A 21035-nucleotide genomic window follows, 5' to 3' on the forward strand; every position below is an offset into this window, starting at 1 on the left:
AAAAAAAAAAGAAAGAAATTAACCAGGCAATACAAGTAAGACACATCCAAATAAATTAACCAGGCAATACAAGTAAGACACATCCAAAGAAATTAACCAGGCAATACAAGTAAGACATGTATGTTAGATAAAGGCAATTATATCTTGAAAAATAAAGATTTAATGAATAGAAATAATCTACTTCACTTGTGATTTGATTCTTCAGTAACAACCAATACACTGCAGGACAATATGGTAAAATCTTATTAAATATGTTCCTCTTGACAGTATTCATTATGTTCCTATTGACAGCAGCCATTTAGCCATTTAGTTGTTTTTATATTCCATAGAAATATTTTAGTGTAGCATGTCTTTTTTTTTTTTTTTGAGACTGAGTCTCGCTCTGTCACCCAGACTGGAGTGCAGTGGCATGATCTCTGCTCACTGCAACCTCCGCCTGCTGGGTTCTAGCAATTCTCCTGCCTCAGCCTCCCGAGTAGGTGGGACTACAGGTGCGTGCCACCATGCCTGGCTAATTTTTTTTATTTTTAGTAGAGACGGGGTTTCATCATGCTAGCCAGGCTGGTCATGAACTCCTGACTTTATGATCTGCCCGCCTCAGCCTCCCAAAGTGCTGGGATTACAGGTATGAGCCACCACGCCTGGCCACGAAGTTGCTTTTTAATAAAGTAACATGAGCCTAATAAAATTTTTAAATGCTGGACCGTTGCTATATATTTGTCTGAGATAGCTATAGCTTCATATGGTATTGTGAGAAAAGAATGTGCTTTAATAATCTGAAACTGATAAAATTAATTGCAACATTCTCTGTTTTGAGAAATATATAAATACGAAAAATGTAATTATCTTGGATAGAACAAGTGGTGCATATAATCCTAGTTCTGACTTTTTGGATTCTTAACATATTTGAGAATTATGTGTTATACAATTGAAGAGAAAACAATCATGTAACTGTATGTATGTGAATATCAGTCCCTTTATAAAATTTTATAAAAATGGACTGATATTTATAAACATATAGTTACATGATGTGTGTGTATGTATATATACTTATATGTAAATTTCTTATTTATAAAAATGGACTGATACTTATAGTTATAAAACAATATGGCTATATGTATATAAATATTTTTGTAAAGGGACTGATATTCATATACATACAGTTATACTGAGTATCTTCACTTCAATAATCAGTTTATTGTTATCAGTTGAAGAGATCTGAGTTACCTTGAGTTGCTGGCAGCAAATACGTATGCATCTGCAGCAACTACAGCCCTTGCCTCCTGCTTTCTCAGAAGAAAGAATTTGACTGAGGGGCATAAAGCAGAAAAGGAGACCTAGACAAGTTTCAGAGCGGAAGTGGAAGATTATTTAAAAGGCTTTAGAACAGGGGAAAAAAAAAGGTGAGAACCCTTGGAAGAGATCCATGTGGGCACCTGAACATGAATGAGAAAAAACAAGCACCTTTAACCTTGATCCTGGGACTTCCTAGGTTTGCCTCTTTCCCATGATTCTTCCCTTAGTGGGGGCTTTCCACATGTGTGGTGCCCTCCTTACCTTTGGGAATTGAGCACACTCAATGTGTTTAGGGAGTTATATGCATGTCCATCTGAGGCTGTCTTCTTTTTTCTGATGGAATGTACCCAGAAGATCATACTTTGCCATTTTTTTGTCTCTTGATGTGCATGCCCAGGAAGTTGCTTCTCCCTGGGGTCTGCTTTTAATTAATACTTTAATGTTAACAGGTGCAGACTATCACGAAATGGCCTCTCCATGGCACTGGTTGCCAATTTATCACTTTTAGAGAGAAAATGCTATAATTGCTGGACATCACTGGACATTTCTAGTGGGAGGGGGGAAGAGCCCTCTCCTGCCCAACTCATGCCTAACTACCTGTAACAGTTATGACCATAACTGCGTTGCACATAGATCCCTCAGGTTGCATTTTGGTATTCTTAAGATTTCTCTCCCCACAAATTCTTCATTTTGCTTGATACAAGTAAACACTTTTAAAATCTGAAATCAGAAAATTTGAGTTAATAGGACTCTTTTGGATCATTTAATCCAAATAATAAAATTTCATAGGTGAGTAAAATAACAAAAAGAGAAAAGAGAAAATTTTTCTACGATTACTGAAAGAGTTAGAAATAGAATTCAGGTTTCCTAGTTTCTTAACAAAAACACACCTACTCTTCTGCATTTTTTTTGCTCTATGTTGGTGTTTGATTGGCAAGTATTAAAAATATATCTGCTATTCTACTGTGTTAGGTAGGATACACTTATTAATAATATCAAGCAAGTAATTTCACAGTGTAGAAATGATAAATCATGTTGCACGTATCATTCCAACTCACTTTCATAAACAAAAGTAATTCAAGAAACTTTAACTAGGCAAAGCTACTAAGCAGCCAGCGCAACTACTCAATATTGGAAATCTGGTATATACCAAGGTGTGGTTTATAGTGTTTGAGGTCCAGATCAAGATGAATATTAAACATTAAAAGATTATAAATTTAAAATTCAACTTATTTTTTAAAATAAATTCCTTAGGTTGAGGTTGCAGGCTATTATTTATCTATTGAAGTATAAGCAAACTTGTATGCAAGATGAAAAGCACATTTTACAGGTATCTAAGTAGCAACAGAAGAACAGAACAGTGTGAGCATAGATGAAAGGCAAACATTTCCATTTTACTCATTAAATTCATTAGTAAATTTACAGTTAGCCCAGAATATTTCTGTTGTCTAAGAAAATTAAACTTCTTGTTCAATTTAAGTTGTTAGGCATTTAGAGGTTGACCCATTATTTAAATCACGAGATAGTAGAGTCACTTAGTTGAAACACAAATTTCATAGTGCCAAATAAAAACCAAGTCCAGACTTAGGTAAGAATATTTTATTTGAAAATATTATTGCAAGAGGAGAGAAGGGACAATTACAACAGGGGGAATGCTCTGAACCTAAGATCTATATGCATCTCAAAGTTTAAGTGGAAAGGGGCTTTTTATTTATGAGGAAGAGCAAATAAGCCTAGAAAGAACCAGATAAGAGGAAGTTCCAGAGGGAGAGCAGTGTGATTGTACAGTATAATCAGAAAATGTTTTACCCTGAGTCCAGCTTATTCTAGAGAGGGGCCATTAAGGAAGGGCTATATGCTGGCTCTGACTAAGCATTTCAGAATCAAATTTCAGGAGCCAGGGGAAAGGAGAGAATTTTAACCATAGTTGGATCATGTCCAGAGAGCAGGTATTTTGTACAAATTGACTAGTGGATACCAGGAGTTCATCTAATCAGTTACCATCTACGGGACAAAGAACAGGGATTTGGAATGTCTTAATCTGGTCCTAACAAAGGTAAGTAAGAACGACATGGTTGAGTATTTTTTTAAGTCATATGGGAAGCATGGTTAGTTGCGGTAAGCTGTTTCCTGGAACACAGAATAATTAAGGGCTTCTTTTAAAAATTTATGCTATTTTAATTTCTTAAATGAATTAATTTTTAATTAAAACATTGTTTATATTTATCATGTATAACGTATATATGTATACATAGTGAAAAGTCTCAATTGAGTTAATTAACATATTCATCGCCTCACATATGTATAATTTTTTGTGGTGAGAACACAAAGTTTACTCTCTAAGGGATTTTCAAAAATTCAATACATTGTTATTAACTATAGTCACCATGTTGTACAATAGATCACTTAACAGATTCCTCTTATTTAATCAAAATTTTATTTTCTTTGAACAACATCTCCACAATACTCCAGCCACTGGTAACTAGAGGATCTCTTAATCATCTCTATTTTCTAGGAGAACATTGTCAATCAAATTTACTTGTAAAAATTAATATCTCATAACATTCATTTTAATTCAATGTATATATTGATTAATTCCTCTGTTCTAGCATCCAAAGGCATAATAAGTACTGAGAGAGAAGAAGTCATTTACTCACAAGTTTAGTGTGAAGGAGACAAAAAGTAATTTATAAATTTGATGACATTTAAAAAGTTTGAAAAATAAATTATGGCAGAACATAACAAAGGAAACTTCGGAATGAGCACAGCTGAAGTTTGAGTTACATGGAAAAAACTGTAGGGAACAGGGGTGTATAGAGAATTTCAGACAGATAAAACAACATCCTTAAAGCTTGAGAGTTCAGAGGAAGTGTGAGCTAATCAAACATTGGAATGTGCAATGTCAGAGCAGGGTGGAAAAAAGAAAATAAATAATAGAGAATAGTGACCAGTGAAGTAAGAGAGAGAGAAAAGTCAGATAATCAAAGGCTTTGAATCCTTCAACATGTAATTATTGAACAGATAAAACAGGGGCACATTAAGATTCTGACCACATTAAGGCTACAGAGAAAAGAGTATATTAAAAAAATGATTGAGGGTAAAGAAAAAAAGAGTAAGATATTTCAGCAGTGCAGTTGTAGTGGTCAGGGTTCTCCAGAGAAACAAAACTAATACGATGTGTATACAGTTAAACATTTATTCCTTGGTGCCAATGAGGCAATGGTTCCAGGACCCCATGGATACTGAAATTTGAAGATGCTCAAGTCCCTGACGTAAAGTGTATTAGTATTTGCATATCATCTATGCACATCCTCTCTTATACTTTAAATTATCTTTAGATTACTTATAATACCTAATATAATTTAAATGCTATGTAATGCAATTTAAATGGTTTGTAAATAGTTGTTATAATGTATTGTTTAGGGAATTATGGCAAGGAAAAAAATGTCTGTACATGTTCAATTACAGATGCTATTTTTTTAATTAAAAATATTTTTGATACACAGTTGGTTGAATCCACAGATGTGGAACCCACTTTGAATATGGAGGCTGAGGAGTCTCAGGATGTGCAGTCAGTGCTGAAGCAGTGGCCAAAGAGAGCCAATGTGTAGTTCCAATCTGAGTCAGGAGGCCTGAGAACCAGGAGAGCTGGTGGTGTAAGTTTCACTCTAAAAGTCAGCAGTCTCAAGACTCAAGGAAAGCCAATGTTTTGGTCTGAGTCTGAAAATCATAAAAGACCAATATGTCAGCTCAAGCAGTCAGGCAGGAGGAGTTCCCTCTTATTCGGCCTTTTTGTTCCATTCAAGTTTTTAATTGATTGGATGAGGCTCACCCAAATTAAAGAGAACAATCTACGTTTCTTAGTCTATTGATTCAAATGTTAGTCTCATTCAGAAATACCTTCAAAGACACACACGAAGTAAAATTTAACCAAATGTCTAGACACCTTGTGGCCTAGTCAAGTTTACAAATAAAATTAACCACCATACCAAGCAAACGATTATGGTGGTTTGAACTAGGTTGTCATTAGCTGTACAATTGGTGAAAGTGGACAAATGATATTGAAGTCATGGAGGTGGGGTAGAGGAAAGCATTTAAAAACAGTACAGAGTCAGCTACAAATAAATTCATGACAGAGATCTAAGAACTTTGAATACTAAACTGTTGAAAAGAGAAGGAGAAACCATAACAATGGTTGACATAGAAGAGAAAATCAAGGCAAGGGTCAGTTGTATAATCTCAAGTGAGATTGTTTAAAGGGTACAATGGTTAATGGTATCCAATGACGGTGATGGTCAGCAAAATAAGGACTAAAATGTATTCTATGAGTTAACAAGAAGGAATCATTGGAGATCTTTTTTTTTTTTTTAAGAAAACGACAGCATATTTTATTTATTTATTTTAATTTTTAAAAAATTTCCCAAAAGTTATTGGAGTACAGGTGGTATTTGGTAACATGAGTAAGTTCTTTAGTGGTCATTTGTGGGATCCTGGTGCACCCATTAATTGAGTAGTATACACTGCACCATATATGTTGTCTTTTTTTTTTTTTGATTCTGTTTAAGTTTTATTTGGAAATTTAAACATGTTGCTTTAAATAATTTGATCTATTTACTATATCTTTGTATCTGCTTCATATTTATTTTATTTTTATTTTTATTTTTTTATTATTATACTTTAGGTTTTAGGGTACATGTGCACAATGTGCAGGTTTGTTACATATGTATCCATGTGCCATGTTGTTTTGCTGCACCCATTAACTCGTCATTTAGCATTAGGTATAACTCCTAATGCTATCTCTCCCCCGCTCCCCCCACCCCATAACAGTCCCCGGAGTGTGATGTTCCCCTTCCTGTGTCCATGAGTTCTCATTGTTCAATTCCCACCTATGAGTGAGAACATGTGGTGTTTGGTTTTTTGTCCTTGCGATAGTTTACTGAGAATGATGGTTTCCAGCTTCATCCATGTCCCTACAAAGGACATGAACTCATCATTTTTTATGGCTGCATAGTATTCCATGGTGTATATGTGCCACATTTTCTTAATCCAGTCTATCGTTGTTGGACATTTGGGTTGGTTCCAAGTCTTTGCTATTGTGAATAGTGCCGCAATAAACATACGTGTGCATGTGTCTTTATAGCAGCATGATTTATAGTCCTTTGGGTATATACCCAGTAATGGGATGGCTGGGTCAAATGGTATTTCTAGTTGTAGATCCCTGAGGAATTGCCACACTGACTTCCACAATGGTTGAACTAGTTTACAGTCCCACCAACAGTGTAAAAGTGTTCCTATTTCTCCACATCCTCTCCAGCACCTGTTGTTTCCTGACTTTTTAATGATGGCCATTCTAACTGGTGTGAGATGGTATCTCACTGTGGTTTTGATTTGCATTTCTCTGATGGCCAGTGATGATGAGCTTATTAAGAAGAATATTGGTGGAGTGATGCAGCCAGAAGCCAGATCGAAATATGTTGAACTGTGAATAAAATTTGATAAACAAACGAAAAACAAGCACCACCACCAACAAAACAGAGAGAGTATGAACTAAGTGTACGTAAAGTTGAGCAGTGAAGTAACAATGGAAAAATGGGCTTTAACTTTGCAGGGCCATGGGACAAAAGGGACAGTGAAATGCAACGTTTAAGGAAAGGGATGCTGGTTTTGACTACCCTGAACTTTTCAAAGATATTCAGCTATCATTTACTGGCATTGAAAATGAAACCAGTAGAGTTGAAGTATATAAAAATATAAATGTTTCAAGAAAGTTAGTGTGCATAAATTGCTTATACAATTTTATATATTGGAATATTTCATTGCTAGGTTTTAAACACAATGTAAAGTTTACTCTGTAAGTAGAAAAAAATGTCATCATTCTGTCACGTCTCATCTTCTGTCATGTCATTGCTGGTTTTCTGTACCGCAGCCACATGACCTTCATTTAGTTTCTATAGCTTAGCAAACTCCTTCATGCTCTAGGTAATTTTATCAAGATGTTTCTTCTTTCTGAAATAGTTTCAAGAACTCCATCATGCCTCTATCATTCTCTCCCTTTCATCTACGTATTGCCTACTACTTTTCAGATCTCAGATCAATCATTTACTTCGAGAAGATTTTTCTGACCTCCTTACACAACTTCCTCTAATAAATGCTATTTCATCACTACCTTCCTTTTCTCTTGAAGATTTATTTGTATTTTAAAAAAGTATTTATTTAGTGGTTCTTTAATTAAAGTCTGCCCAGCCCACTGAACATAACATTTATTAGAATATAGCCAAGGTTTTTTTTTTCTCCTTTCATTGTTTCATCACAACACCCACAGGCCCCTCACAAAAACACAAACAAATAAACAAACAGATGCTCAGTCAGTACCTATGAAATGAAGAAATATATAAAACCAAGCTGAATATGTTAAGCTGAAAATTTGAAATATATGTGGTAAGCAAACTAACATAATCCGTAACAGACTTGACATTTAGTAACAATCAATATTGCATTTGAAAAAGGAAGATTGTTTTTCTAGAATGAGACATAAACTGTTATATCTTTGTTGTTATATCAAATTAAATTTATAATTAATTTTTATTTGGAGAATAAAACCATACGAAACTTTCTTATGAGTTTTTCTAAAACATTTTAGAGCTATTGAAGCTTTGTTTTTGAGAAAAGTTGAAACAATCACAGAAGTTATATGACATATCACCTACAACACTTAATAATTTGTTTTTAAGAGCTTTTGAGTCATCTAACATAAATTGTAGCACTGAGAATTATATATTAAAAATATTTTACTCAATATGGTGGCTGTATGTTTTATAAAGAGCTAGTGAATAACATATTTGTATATTTTCCTGATAGCAAAGAGCAAATGTATAATTATAGAACCATAGACTAATACATTTTCATGAAACCTTATGCCATCGGTGAAATTAGAAAGCCAGAAACCCACCTACAGCATCTTAAGCAGACATTCATGTGTTGTCTTCTGCAATAATCTTTAATGCTTTGGACAGAAGCCAATTCTTTGGTAAAATCTCTAATTGTCTAAAATGTCTTCCTTACATTGATCCAGCATTTCTCCCTTTGTAATTCATAGAATTTTATTCCAAATCACCTTCCAGAGCAGCATAAAAAATTTATAACCTTTCTTTCATCATCCTTCAAATGTTTAAAGACCTCTGATTCCTCCTTTGGGGGTAAATATCCTTGTTCCATTGAAATCACTGTTTTCAAGTTGCTTATACCAAAAGCAGTCTTGTCATGCCTGTTTTACGTTGCACTTGATAATTTTAAGTATGGTAATTTTATCTTTTTCCCATTTATATCATTTTACTGTTTATTGTTTTTGTTTTTACCACATTAGCTATCTCTCACAGCCTTATTTATTCTACAAATATTCTAGGTAAATCCTCTTCATTTATAGCAAAACATTAAGAAAGAATAAACCAACTAAGATAAAGAAAAGAGTTCTATGAATTGTTGATAGATACCTCTGCCATATTCATGAATTTGTCATGTAATATTATCTGAAACTATTCCTTTATAAAAAACTTAAACATGCTGAATAACATTTGACAAATATATGCACAGTTGAGATTTTCAGAAAAATATAGAAAAGGAAGAGACAGCTGAAAAGTAGAATAAAAAGCAGAAGCTAACAACCATTTTGCTACTTTGAGAGGTGGCCAAATGTTCAGTTATCTCATCAGTCAAGTACTATGTGTTTTAAAGGTAATGTACCAACGGAAGTCAAAGATAGTTTTGTATAAGGCAAGGAGTTTGTATCTTAAAAGGATCCCTAGCGGCCTGGAGGGGTGGCTCGCGCCTGTAATCCCAGAACACTGGGAGGCCGAGGCTGGTGGATCACCTAATGTCGGGAGTTTGAGGCCAGGCTGACCAACATGGAGAAACCCTGTCTCTACTAAAAACACAAAATTAGCCAGGCATTTTGGCGCATGCCTGTAATCCCAGCTATTTGGGAGGCTGAAGCAGGAGAATTACTTGAACCTGGGAGGCGGAGGTTGCTGTGAGCAGACATCACACCATTGCACTCCAGCCTGGGCAACAAGAGCGAAACTCCATCTCAATAAAAAATAAATAAATAAATAAATAAATAAATAAATAAATAAATAAATAAAAATAAAGGGAGCCCTAGAAAAATGCGGGCCACTTTAAGGAGCCAATACTAAGTGAAAATGTGTGCATTAGGGAAAATATACGCAGAGACAAAAGATGACAATCAAGAGTGTTTCCTTCTCGGTTGCAGGAGAGGAAAAAAAAATGCTTTTACCTGACATTTGACAACCACAGGTTTTCTTTGATGCCCACTTGGGTTTGAATTCATATTATTTGCATGGTTTTGTAAACCAAGACAGATAAATCACCATTAAATAGCTCTAGACTGTTAACCAAACTTGTGTGCCTGATAAAATAAAATTCAAAATGTCTCTTTCTTGAGAAAAATAAATATGCTTAAAAAAGTTTGTTCTATCCTAATAACATTCCACCAAACAGGAGCTTACATTTCAAAATGACAAAAATACACTTTAAGAAAAATACATGCATCAATAGAAGTAAGAAACAGTTGAATTAGACCCGGCAAAATTGCCAGATAGTAGACAGAATCTAAAACGACAGCATTTCAAGAACATGAGAAAATTACAAGTTACTATATTAAAATGAGAATGTTTAAACCTGTAGATTTTAGAAATTAAGAAAAGTATTTGTTAGAATAAAAAAACTCAAGGGATGGGTGAAATAAAAGTGTATATGCACCTGAAAAGAGCACTTGTAACCTGATTATCGGCATTACTTAAATCATCTCAAATGAAGAACAAAAAGATAAAGAGATGGAAACTGTGAGAACAATCAGTAAATATGAATATTCTGAGAATATCTGACATGTATCTCATTGGACTTCTAATGAAAGAGGATATCAGAGAATGCTGAACAAAGGCAAAAAGAAGTTTTGGAAAAAAACCCAAAAATTAAGGAGAAAATGTACAAAGTTATGAAACAATTTTACAGACACAGATGCTCTGCAGCAATAATAGAAGCCAGCGGAAAACTAAATAATTTTTTCAAAGTGCTGAAAGAAATTCTGTCAACCTAGAATTCAAAAATCCACCAAACTATAATTTATAATGAAAGAAAACAAAGTTTTTAGACTTTTTTTAAAAAAGAATATGTACTTCCAACCCACAACTCTAAGAGAAATGAATTTCTAATACTCAATTTTAGGAAGAATAAAATTAAACCGTGAGGGAGGAAATTGTTCCAAGAAGAAGCGAAGGCATAATGAAAATAAGTAAACATGTTTGGAAATAAAAGTTGTTGTCATATAAAAGAATAGTCGTGAGCCATTCAGGGAAGAGGTAAAATAAAAGAAAATGGTTCTAAAATACTAAACAATATTTACATGTAGAATGGGAGGGAGGGATCTGAGGAAAATTATTCCAAGGTGTATATCTTGTCTGGAAGGTGAGTAGAGATATTGGTGATTGGTTAACTCAGGTGAGCATACTTAAAACATCAAATACGAGAATAAAAACAGGTATTTAACTTCCAAACACCAGATTTTAGGGAAAAGTAATTTTTTAAAAGGATAGAGAAAAAAAAAAAAAAAAGAAATTGCAGTAGTAAAACAGTATATTCCATGTGATGCTCTAGAAAAATGGAAGGTAATATGTGTGTGGAGTTATTGGTAGATTATGAACAACAATTTTTTTCTTGATTGTACTACAGTTTACATAGCAACCTCATAGGTATTTTTCTCAATTAATTATGAAACTTTGATTTTATGAAATAAGTAATTTGCTTTTTTTTTAAAGCTAAGTCACTGAGTTATTTTTTTCCATTTTTAATTCATTTGTGTAATTGATTTCTAAAATCAAAGGAGCTAGAGAAAAATATTCAGATCCATGTCTTCTGCTTCCAGGTTAAGCATGTTTTCCACTGCAACTGAGTCTACTCTCAGTCACTCAAACATTGGGAAATGTGGAACATGATACAAACTACTTTATAAAATTAATATAAAATATGCTGTCAGATTTTATGCTGACATCAAGTTCCATTATGTTCTTGTCATTCTCCAGATAGTCTTTTAGAAGAAGATGCAAATTTAAATGTAGACTTTAGCTGTTTCTGCAAGCGATGAGTCTTACTGTGATTAATGTCTCTTTATTAGGTAGTAGTGAAATTAATTTAATATTCTCTTCCAGAATTTGGACAAAAGTCTGCATCAAATTTACCATTCTGTATTTTTAGAATCTGTACTCTTCTTCTCTTCCATTTGAACAAGAAAACATTTCATTTCTCATATCTTCTTCTTTTTTTTTTCTTTTTTTATTATACTTTAAGTTTTAGGGTACATGTGCACAACGTGCAGGTTTGTTACATATGTATACACGTGCCATGTTGGTGTGCTGCACTCATTAACTCGTCGTTTAACATTAGGTATATCTCCTAATGCTATCCCTCCCCCCTCCCCTGACCCCACAACAGGACCCCGTGTGTAATGTTCCCCTTCCTGTGTCCATGTGTTCTCATTGTTCAATTCCCACCTATGAGTGAGAACATGTGGTGTTTGGTTTTTTGTCCTTGTGATAGTTTGCTGAGAATGATGGTTTCCAGCTTCATCCATGTCCCTACAAAGGACATGAACTCATCATTTTTTATGGCTGCATAGTATTCCATGGTGTATATGTGCCACATTTTCTTAATCCAGTCTACCATTCAGGACATAGGCATCGGCAAGGACTTCATTTCTCACATTTTCTACAATTCCTAAATTTTTTTAAAAATTCATAATTAATGGTGACTAAGAGTGTATACTAAGATCTAGTGAAATTATGTAGATACTTACAAAGTTACTGACAGTCATTAGGTGTTTTCTTGTATTTTATTCTTCAGTTTTCAATTTGCTGCTGATTCTCCTCTGAAGTTCAGAAGAAAAAAAGGAAAATGTTATTTATCTTATCGTTTTTCGTCCTTGTGCCTTTGGCCCCAAACATTGGTATTATTCTTTTGGTCATATTTTTATTTGACTACATATTAAAACCAACAAACATTCCTAAGACAAAACAAAGCACAGTTATTGATTGCTCTTGGATATTTTTCACTCTACATCTTTCAATTCTGGCTCTCTCTTCCTTTTCTGACTCTCTTAACTTTATTTCACACTTTAGTTTCTGCCTTGATTCTGTATACATTGGTCTGGCTTTTGTACATTTTATTTTAAGAAATCAATTTATTGTGAAGATTCCTTTCATCTACTAATAGAAAATATTTTGAAATTTGTCTACAAATCATAGTTATAATAAAAGAAATGGTTATTTAATGCATTGTATGTAAAACAGAAAAATTTAATTTTTAAAATGTTCTAACAGTTGGGCATATATCCAAAGACATGGTATAACATTCTCTGGTGTGATTCAGCTTAGGATTAACTTCAGCTTCTGTTTATCTAGCTTTCTGATTTTAAAATTCACTTAAATATTTTGCACATCTATTTTTACTGGTAAAATGGAAATAATAACTATCGTAAAATTGTGGTAAAATTTGAATCACTAAATGCTTTTTGAAATTGTGATAACTCTTTATATATATATGATAATTAAACATATGACTTAAAGATGCCCCATTAACATTTTTCTAACTTCTAAAATGATATAAATAATTAACAATGTATTAAGTAATTATCATATTCCAAGCAGGCAATGTAATTTGTGTTTTATGTGCATTAGGTAATTTTATCTTCACAAGGACCCTGTGATCTGGTATTTGTATTATTATTATATTTTATAGAGGAGGAAACTAGAAAAATACTAATGACATGTAGTATAATAGGCTAAGTTTTGCTGTGTTAACAGATAACTCCTTGATTATATGTATCCTAATACTCAAAAATATTCTTTACCCCTCAAACCACCTGTCCCACATTGCCTACATGTGGTCACTAAGGGACCCTGGCTGATAGAAGCTCCACCCTATGGAAGCTTCAGGTTCTGGAACATATGGCCGCCTCAGACTCCATAGCACTAGAGAACATGCTGACATTTATATCATGGATCATCTTCTTACCGCCATTGGCCAGAACAAGACCATCTGTAACCTCATGGAGTCTGCAAAATACAGAGAAATTGCTGAAAGGTTAGATGAGCACCACTCTCTCTGCCCCAAGTAAGAAGAAGTAGAATTTGGACTCTAGATTACTGACTCAAGTCCCCTTAGCTAAGCTGTTGTATTCATTCCTAAGAAAATTTTGCCAATGTAATATGTGTGTGTGTCTGTGTGTGTGTGTGTACGTGTGTGTCAGAGGCAGCAAACTTTGCGAAAAAGTATATTCACCCTTCTTCCTGAGCACACAATTGGAATCTAAAATTTCAGCAATAAAATTAAAGAACTGACATGTGCCACTTCTGGGCCAAAGTATGTATTAGGCAGAGAGGCTCCTTCATGCTTTCTTTTCCCTTCTGGACCCCGGATGCACAACATGATGAAGTACTTGAGGAGGACAGAGGTAGAGAAGCAACACATGGAGGACAGACACCTGGACATTAGGAACATCCAGTTTGGACTCTTGAGGACTTCTATTAAACACTCATTTTTTTACTTGAGCCATTTTAAATTTGGATATATTCGACACAGATTATTTTGCATACTATTGTTGAACCGTTTTAAATTATTGATATTTGAATATTTGTGACATAAAAAATAAAAATTTTATATGGTTTAACATAATATGACTGTCAAAACTTTTAAATAAATGTATTTTTATGTTTTAATTAAGATGTGATTAAATGTTCTGCATTTAGAGAACATATGCTCTGCTGAAGTCACCGTTATATTGACTATATAGGGTGCTTCCTCCTTTGTTAAACTCCAACAGTACGGTTCCTCATTCTTTCAAGATTTTCTGTATTTTTAAATCAATAGCTATTTCTTCCTTTCTCATGAGACTTTAGTTCAGAACAGCCGCTCCTCTCCGTGCTTTGCTCATCTATGAATTCTAACCAAGGCAGTATTAAACCATGGTTCCCTCCACACTTACCGTCTAGCTTGTAGAGCTACAATCTTTTACCAGTTTGCTTCATTTCCTTTCCCAACATTTTTTTTTTTACCCTCTATCTACCTATTCTTCAGGTCATGAATTATTTTTCCATCCAAATAGATGTTTTCTTGATATACATAATTATGTGTTTTCTTATTATTGTTATCAGATATAATTCTTTTGAATAAGATTCATTTTAATACACTGTGTGGCCATGATTTCCACCCTATACAATTTTGATATTATCCATGTGATATTTATATCTTGTGTTAAAAATCTCATGCTAACTTTATTATTCCTGATCTTTCAGTCATTATTAACATCTAAAGGCACCTACTTAGCTATTATTTTCCTTGTGAATTATTAGTGAGTCTTAATTTTATTTTAACAAAATATCTTACAATGCCACATCTGTTGTCTTCAGTTAGAGCCAGTGTTAGAATTTTTCTGCGTATGTTCTTTCTCTCTCTCATCTTTCTTTTGAAGGTTGCATGATTAGAATATAGATTGCCATTTCAAAAAAGTAAGATTATCTTTATTTCACAGAATCAGAATAATTGATGTAGGTCCACGTTTGTGAACTCGCTGTAGGACCAAGTTTGAAAAACTGTTATTTGGCATAATATGTACAGTGAGCTATTCATCTCCTTACTTCCCTCAAGTTTTCCAAATCAGACCATTAACTGAAAGAAAAGACGAAAACTCAAATTCAGCCTTTTGGTTTTTCAGTCTCATTTCTACATTAAATAAAGTAATTGTCTTTCCAAGTCAAAAATACAACCTCTTAGATAAAATTGTATGTGGTTCCTCTTAAACAAATACTTCTAAAAAATTTTGTTCAAAATACCATTGGCTATGACCTCTTCTATTACTTTTCATCATTGTTCTTCATAGGAATATGGTATAGGCATTAGCCAGTAGAAGGCATCTCTAATTCAATTCATTATGTGAAATTTTTTCCTTGTTTATTACACTTCCATTAAATTACATAAAATGAAAATTCCCAGAATCTTGTTCCACAAACCCAGCTGGCCAGTGAGGGGATCTTACCAAAGGGAGGCATCTAGATGTTGTTTACAGATTGCACACATAGCCATGATTACTCTTAATCAACCGTATCAGTGGGAGAACGTTCTCAATATAGCTGAAAAAAAAATAGCTCCTGAAGTATATTTTCTGAAATTAACTTGCCAAACTAAACCATTTTTCCCTCTATGAAGCCAATTTTCTTGTCCATCCACACCATCTGTTCCTTGTGAAAATGGGAAATTAGTTTCATGTTGACCTGGCACCAGTTAGCTCCATTATCTCCAATCGGTTCATTTAAAAAGTCTGGGGTTTTCTCTACCAGAATATATCATCAGTATCTTATTTTTTAATCCAAAATAAATATAATCACTAAGTTATCCCTGTGCTTCACCGTGTCATTTAACTCTTGAACATTTTAAGAGATCAACTTACTCAATTTTAACTTCTTATTTAATACTTGTTCTACTGGCGACATTACTTACCCTGTTCCCTACTGTCTAGGGACTATGGACTCAAGTTCTACCAAGGCAAATTGTGCAAATTGCACAATGCGTTTGGTTCCTATGTTGTGAAAACCCAACACCTGCTTTTTAGGTTGGAATTAAGTTACGATGTAGGTGTACAGCTTCATTTTAAAAACAATTTGTATTTGAAATAGCTTTTACTTTTTCTCATGAAGTTAATTTAGCAAAGCTAACCAAGGAATATAACAGATTGTAATAAAATACCTAATATTTGTGAATGAATTACATTAATTTAATTCTTTTTCAACTGCATCTGATCTCTTAGAGCTGAGTTTTTGAATAACCAGTCATACTCGAATGGGAATATTTGTAACTCAAATATGATATAAATGTGTATATTTCTATTAATATATAGAAAACACCTTGAGTGTACAGAATGAGTATTAGTACTTTAATAAGAATTCCCACTGGCTTTTAATGGTCTCTCATTAAAATGATTTATTTTAGAAGAAATATGCTTGCACTACTCATTAAATTCCCAGGAATGTTAAACACATAGGAATTTAAAAATAATTTCTAAATGGCATCGGAACAAGGGTGAAACATATATGATCTATGTTAATATTGTAATATCTTGAAAGGTGAAATAATTATCACTTGCTTGTGCATCTGAGATTACATTCCAATCCAAGTTAAAAGTTTACCATCATAGAAACCAAAAATACTGTAACATGGCAGACTGAAGTTAATCCCTATAATTAAAAATAAGGTATATTTGTTTCCTATCGCTGCTATGATAAATAGCTACAACTGTGGCTTAAAACAAAAGTGATCTATTCTCTTATCATTGTGAAAGTCAGAAGTCTAAAATCAAGGTGTTAGCAGGGCTCTGCTCCTTTCGAAAATTTCAGGGGAAAATCCATTTCCCTGTGTGTTCCATTTGCATTTCTGTGCAAATGTGCAAAGACCATTTGCATTTCTGGGCTCATGGTCCCTTTCTCCACCTGCAAAGTGTATTACTTCAGCTTCTGCATCATCATCACATCTCTTTGTAATCTCTGAATCTAACTCTACTACCTCTCTATAACAAGGACCTTGTAATTGCATTAGCCTCAAATGGATAATGCAGAATAATTTCCTTACCTGAAAATACTTAATCCTTAATCACATCTACAAAATCCCTTTTGGACATAAGGTCACATACTCACAGGTTTCACTGGTGGAGATGTGGAACTCTTGAAGGTATTTGTTTATCTTACCACATTGTGGAATATGCAAGTTTTATCACTAGGCCTTTTAAAAATACAAGTTAAATCTGTAAAATGGAATGAAACTAGAACAGAAAAATTCACAACCTTAACCTAAAGTAACATAAACAAAAGTCTTTACATTTCCAGCGTTCTGAATTATTCTCTGCCTTTGATTGATCAACAAATATTTATAGGACAAATCAGAATATCTGAAGCAGTCTATATTACAAGCTAATTAAGTTCTGTTTTTAAAGATAAAATAATTTTTTAAAATTAAATCTTTGGAAGAAATAAGAATATAATAACATTAAAATTGTTCACCAAATGCAAAAAATGTTGAAAAAAATATTTTGGTTTGGGTCACTTGAATCAGAAAAATTTTATTATCTTTTCAATCATGGACAAAAGTAGTAATCATAAATTAGCTGAAAATCTGCCCTGATGACATTTCATAAAAAGACATAAAAAGTGACTCAGAAGATATTTAAATGTTAGAATCAATAAAACTGATTGATCTACAGGAATGTTAGGGTATTTTAAATGTTAGAATAAATAAAATGTGTTTATCTATAAGAATTTATAATACGGGAAAATAGGAATAAAGGAAAATTCCTGGATAGTGTGATTAACCAGGATGAAGCATTTAAGACGAGAAGCAGTTTAACAGACAAAAATTTCTGTTTTCTGAGTTGACGTTGGTTGAATTACCTATTGACCCTCCAGGCTGGTATGTTCCCGTAGTAATTCTGAATGATTCCCATTCAGCATCCTGCCTTTCCTCCTTATAGCTATCAATCTTCCTTCAGAGGATGGAAAAACTAAAACAGCTTTTTAAAAATCCTTAATTTCTACCATTTTGATGCGAAGTTGACACCTCTAACTAGATGCAGTTGTACAACATTTGAAATTTGGAAGTGGGTTGGAAGGGCAGACTGTCTCCTAATTGATTGGGTTCCCCTCCCCCTCCACCCACATCACGCATAGTTGTAAGGACAAAGGGTTTTTCTTCAGCAACCCAGTCCCTGGCTTTCTCCTGTCATGACCTTGGGGTGTGTGTGGAAGCAGCATCCGCATATGTGGATCACAGCTGCAGCTGAGTGTTCTTAACAATTCCCGTTGTGGCCTCTAAGATCTCAGCCTTGAGCTGCCCCTCCAGTCCTTCTGAAAATTTTAAATAATCTGACCACTGTATTGAATCCCTTTCTGCTAAAAGTAGCTATAACAGTTTGCATTTCGTATAACTGAACCCTAACTGATAAAATTTGGATGGCAGTTAGCTCGTTAAGTCTGGATTTCAGATCAATATCTTCATTCTATTACCTTACTGGGTATATTCACTAATATTGCATACAACTTCATATAAAATTAAATAATTAGAAGTACAGCTATGAACAGAGTCATGATATGAACGAGAAGAATCACCATTATGCACCCTGGACTAATGTGGTATTTGTTTTTTTTTGTTCCATGGGTGTCTCAACCCTACATTTTCATTGTAGACAGAATAAAGCTTTTCCCCTGAGTTCTCTCCCATCGCATGCCCAGTCACTGTGTCATCGGTTTGTGTTGACCCAGTGGTACTTCTCCACCTGGTTCATAGCAGGCCTGTAATACCGAGGGTGCTTCTTTGAGACGTGGTGTTTCCCAGTGGGCTGACACGGCCATCTGCCACATTCTTTATGCAGGGAATTTGGAACCAAGATTGAAAGGGCTGTTTCAAGTATTCAACCTGATAAATACCATTCGAATTGCTGACTTTAGAACTGAATATAGATATTTGGAAATCATTAACATATAGGATAGACATGACATTGAAGGTGGTCATCCAGGAAGTGTTGCATGAATAAAAGCATTGAAGAGCATCAATCCCATAAGAAGGTCCAGGAAGAGAAGCCAGGGAGAGAAGCTGGGAGTAAATGACAATGTAAAGTATCAAGTCTTAAAGAAGATTTTAAATCTTTGAAACATTTCCCTTTCCACTATAATAAATTTCCTGTTCATTGTCCTTGTGTGTTTTCCAAATTTTCATGATCTCTGACATTGTCAGCCCATTTCCAGCTTTTTTTCCTATGGTGGGGTCAATGGTAAACCACTTCAAATAAACATATTCTAAAATCGTGCAATTATTCCTTTATTTATTGCTTGCAATCTTTTCTTGTTAAATACTAAAGATATTTCTCTTTTCTTGATTTTAGGCAGCAGAGCAATCATGCGGAAACATAAAATCAAACTTATCCAGTTCTCCACCAACTCATATTACTAACATCATCTGTCCACTGAGTAGTTCTTGATAACCCTTGTGCTTGGGTTATAATACAGACTATTTTCGATTATACAAACAGATGTATACACACACACACACACACACACACACACACACACACACACACATCTTTATTCTTTCTTTACTGCTAAGAATAATCTATTCACTCTTTTCAAGGAAATATTTCTGTTATTTATCATGTCTCTTTACATTTTATTCTAGATTCATTTATTCTAAATTTTTATAAACACTATAAGCCAGGCAATGAGTCATGGACTAGAATATAATAATGAAATGAATATAAAGTCTCTGGTAGTGGGTTCCCTAGAACTTACAGACAGTAAATGATAATGAAAAGCCTGATTAGAGAGATTGTCAAAATGCTGGGATTCTTTTGGTGAGGTTGTCAGAGAAGACCTCTTTGATAAGAAATCATTTATGCAGATACCGGAAGGAAAACTCTCTTGTCTTTCTGCAGCTGTTCTTTTATGTTGGTTTGTATCAACTTTTAATATATTTAAGACTCGCATCTATTTCTCATCTGTGTTACAAATATTCTGCCCAGGTTCGCATCTCTTCCTTTTAACTTGACTTATAATATGCTGCCCATGTATTAATCCTCCAACTATATAGCCTAATTGTCAAATTTTCTCTTTTACTTTTAAGCTTTGGGTAATGGTTAAAATGTAACTTTCCAATCAATAATGAAAAAAAATAGTATTTTATTTAGAACTTTTACTGTTTATTTTTATGCTTAGAGCTTGTATCCACTTGGGATTTATTTTGTCATAATGGGTGAAATCCTGACACAAATGTATATGATAGATAGATGATAGATAGATAGATAGATAGATAGATAGATAGATAGATAGATAGATAATAGATGATACATAGATAGATCGATAGGTAGATGATGGATAGATAGATCTTCAATTGTTTCTATGGAATTCTTTGCATAATCAAACCTTCCCATACTAACTTGAGATATCATCTTACGTAAACCAAATCCTTGTATATGAGTCCATTCTGGCTTTCCTGATTTGTTCCATCGTATCATAGGTTTATTATTACTAATTATCAATTTACATAACATTTTAATATGATATACTATTTTAGTATATTATCAATACAATGAAAATATAAAACAATGTAAGTATAAAAAATATATCTATGCAAGCCTTAAATTAGAGCAAGGTACTAAAAAGTTGCCTTAATCTATAGGTATCAAAAGCTATGACTGATTATTGTTTTTGTAATTTCTAGTTCCTTGTCTTAGCAGAGTTCTCATGACCTTTAAAGGTATAATAAGGTCCAGTAAACACAGTGTGAACAATTTGCTGCGTATTTTTTAAAGTAACATTTATGCATAAAACTTTTGTTCTGTTTCAGGAAGACACTTTAGCATTTGCTGGTTAAGTTCCGTCTTCTTATTACAGCCCAAATCTGTTTTCATTCAGGTTGGTTGCTTTATGCCTGCAAGCTAAAAAAAGGATATTTAAAATCTTGAGAGAAATGATTCACACTCTCTTTGGCAGCCAAAGTTACAATCTTTGCCTTTTGCTCACTCCTTGGAATTTGATGAACTAAAAGATTAAGACAGCCATACCACATGTATAAACCAAATGCTTTCAGTTCTTGTACTGACAACACAATTGCTTGTGACTTCTCAGAGAAAAGTCACC

This window comes from Nomascus leucogenys, chromosome 6, assembly GCF_006542625.1.
Source record: "Nomascus leucogenys isolate Asia chromosome 6, Asia_NLE_v1, whole genome shotgun sequence".
Classification (NCBI taxonomy): Eukaryota; Metazoa; Chordata; class Mammalia; order Primates; family Hylobatidae; genus Nomascus; species Nomascus leucogenys.